Genomic DNA, 3,613 nt, shown 5'->3' with positions numbered 1-3,613 from the left:
GGGACAGACCATGGTTAACACAGAAATTCACCACTGTCCAAAGTGCAGAGAACAAGCGCCTCTGCATGCTCCGAACCGCAAGCAGGGCATCTTTGACACTTCTCCCCGCTCAATGCTCAAATAGAGACCGTTCATGAAGAGGAGACAGTTTTAAAAGCCAGGCATTAGAGAGTACTAGAGCAAAGCAACGTCTTCTAGGCATGACATGCCAAGACCACCACTTTCCTGAGCTGATAGCATCTGTGGTCACCTGTACAGCACCTGGAGGAAAAAAAAAAAAAAAAACCACGATGGTTTAGCATGAAGGGAGGGGTGGGGTGGATAGCTCATAAGACCTCATCCCCAGCTGAAGAGCTATTGACATCTGATGCTTCTGGAAGAGAGTCAGTTTTTCTTTTTCTTTTTTCTTTCTTTTTTGGTTTTTCGAGACAGGGTTTCTCTGTATAGCCCTGGCTGTCCTGGAACTCACTCTGTAGACCAGGCTGGCCTCGAACTCAGAAATCCGCCTGCCTCTGCCTCCCGAGTGCTGGGATTAAAGGCCAAGAGTCAGTTTTTCTTAAGTGGTAGGTCGACTCCGCTTCCTTGGATGGCTCCACACCCGTGAGTGTATGGGCAGCACAGATTGGACTGGATGGGTTACTAAGAAAAAACAGGACATGAAGTTGGGAGGGAGAGGGAGTGTATTACAGAATGAGCAGGAAGTGAATATAACACTTCTGCTTGTATGGGATTCTCAAAGAATTAATAGAACATTTTTATTAATAAGCCAGTTAATATTAATTTATTAATTTAATATTAATTTATTAATTAAGCCACCAAGAATTGAACCTGGGTCCTTTGAAAGATTACCCAGTCCTTATAACTGCTGAACTGTCCTCTTTTCTATAAAATACATTTTAAATTGACTTACAAAGTTAAAAAAAAACATAATAGTGATAGCAAGATGTGGGATCCAGAATCCTGGTCCTTAGGAGGCAGAAGCAGAAAAGTATCCAGGGTGTGATAAGGCTGAGCTACATAATAAGACCAGCCACAAAAGTGATGGATGGATGGATGAATAGTGAAAGATGACAGCCAAGAAGATGGGGTTAGAGATGTGATTTAGGGCACACATATCAGGACATATTTAGGACATATCAGGGACCCTGAGTTAAGGCCTAGAGTGTTGAGGCCAGAGCTAGAATTCACAGGCTTGGGGAGAAGAGAGGGCAGGCAGAGCTTGGGTAGATGCAGGTTTCTGGCTTGGGTGATGAGGAAGTATTGACACTTGCCGTGACAAGAGGAACTGGTGTTTGGGGGAGGGCTCTAACACCAGATCAAAGTGGGTGATTGTGCTCCCTATCTGTTGAGCTGGAGGTGCTCAACTGGAAATGATGCGTGAGAAATATGTGGGTCTGATACATAGAAAAGATCTCTGACGAGATTGGGAGTCACTTAGAAAGACACTGAACATCAGGAAGACATAGTGGGCCAAACTCTTTAACAAGTGAACATAGTTCTTTTTCAAACTGGTACGCTTTAAATTTTTTTTCCTTAAAGCATTATGCTTAGCATTTATTTACAGGTGATAGCGTGTGGCTCAGTGGTAGAAAAACTTGCTTTACTATGCATGCAGCTCTTTGTTCTGTTGATAACACTGACAAAATTACCAGCCTGGACTTGGTGGCTCATTCTTGCAATCCTAACACTCCGGAGGACTGAGGCAGAAAAATCAGCCACGACGAGGTCAAAGCCAACTTGGGCTGTATGGTTTTAGGCCAGCCAGGGAACTGAGTGAGACCTTATCTCAAAACCAAAGTGGGGAAAAAACAGTCTTTCTTTGCAGATGAGGCAGACCTCTACCTAAGAGTGGGTGGGGCTGGGAGTTTCTCAGCCTTTGGTGTGTGAGTTTAAGCAGTGCAGCTCTGCTCCCAGATTTACATATCTCCTAACCCAGTGGACCTCAATGAAGGTTTTGTTAGTGTTTGGGGTGGAACAGTTTCCCTGTGTGGGTTAGTCCCCAGGTATTATAGCAGCCCTGCATCCCACAGTGGTGCTCTCAGGCATAGTGACATCACACCCAAACCTGTTTCCAAATGCCTAGGGTTTCACCGAAGAGAACGTGTATCCTCATTGAGAATGCTTATCTATTGTTTCTCTTGGGAGAATTATCACCCACACCAAACTGCTTAGCAGAGTTCTCTATCTTATATATTCCCTGGGAAAAGTTCTGATATGTAAAGTAGTGTCCCTTATCATCTTTCCAATATTTACCACCCAGGTAATGTTTCTGTGGTATCTGTAAATTATATCCAAGATTCACTTGCCCTTTATCACATGGTTCCTGGGGGGCACATAGGAGACCACTGACTCTGGTCTTGGCCAGTTACAGAAGTCTTCAGAGAGGGAGGAATATATCTATAAGCGGGCACTTAAAAGACAATGAGAGACTTAACCACGTGCATCCAGTCCACTGGAGTGCTATGGTTTGGGTGTGGTGTGTTTCCCCAAAGAGCCTTGCATTGGAGACTTGCTCTTGAGGAAAGGGGTGTGAGTAGTGACAGACCCTTATATAAGATCTGGGCTCCAGCACAAGGTCCTTAGGATATTTAAAGGGTACTCCACAGAAACCTGGAGGGACACTAGCCTCTCTGACACCCTGCTTTTGGGGTTTAATCAAAGGAGACAGTTACACTTTAATTCCTTCTTTGTTATAGCTAGTGTATTTGGTAGGTAGCTTATTATAAACAATATGTTAGAAGGATAGTCTCCTTTATCTGTTTGTGAACGACAAGGACTCATTGTAGAAGCCAGGCTGGATCAAATTATGGACCCACCTGTCTCTGCTTCCTGGGTGTTGGGGCTACAGGCAGGTAACATCATAAGTGACAAAAATGCATTTTTTTCTTCTTTCTTTCTCATTGTTGTTAATCAGCATAAAAAGTAGTGGCTTTTGTTATGATGTTTTCATGCATACTGTTTCTGTTGGTCCTTCTCCCCACCACCCCTCGACTCCTCCCCTACTCTGGCTGGTCCCCCTTCCTCTCCTTAGTGATAGCCTCTGTTTTGCTTTCAAATCCCATATGCTTTATTATCCGGCTTCACATTTTGAAACAGTGATCACTTCTCCCTACACAGGTTCCGTTCCCACTGTCTGCCATGGGGCCCTCACCAGAGCAAGCACTGTAGTGTTTGAATTTCCCACCCCCTATACCCCAAGCTCAATAAATCTATTTCCTTTATGAAGTTTTCCTGGTTTGGGTATTTTGTTATAGTATTGGAAAACTAATGGAATGGCTACATTGAAAGAGCCCAGAGTTGTTCTGTTTGAGGTGGCAGATAAGGTAGGAGTGCAAGGCAGGAACCGTGTATGAAAAGGCAAAGGCAGGGAATGGAGCGAAAGCTGGTTGTTTAAAATACTTGCCTGCCACAAAGCCTTGGGTTTCAGACTTCATAGTGAAAGCTGGGTAAAATGCTTGCCTGCTGCAAAGCCCTGGGGTTCAGGCTTCTGCATTGCACAAAACAGGATGACTCAGGCTCATAAGCCAAGAACTTACAAGGTCAAGACAAGAAGCTCAGAAGTAAAAATTAAAAATAAAAATAAAAATGTGAGTCATGAAGAATAATTTGGGTT

This window comes from Mus caroli, unplaced genomic scaffold (assembly GCF_978045245.1).
Source record: "Mus caroli unplaced genomic scaffold, Mus_caroli_1 scaffold_18, whole genome shotgun sequence".
Classification (NCBI taxonomy): Eukaryota; Metazoa; Chordata; class Mammalia; order Rodentia; family Muridae; genus Mus; species Mus caroli.
Note: the sequence above shows the minus strand (reverse complement) of the source record.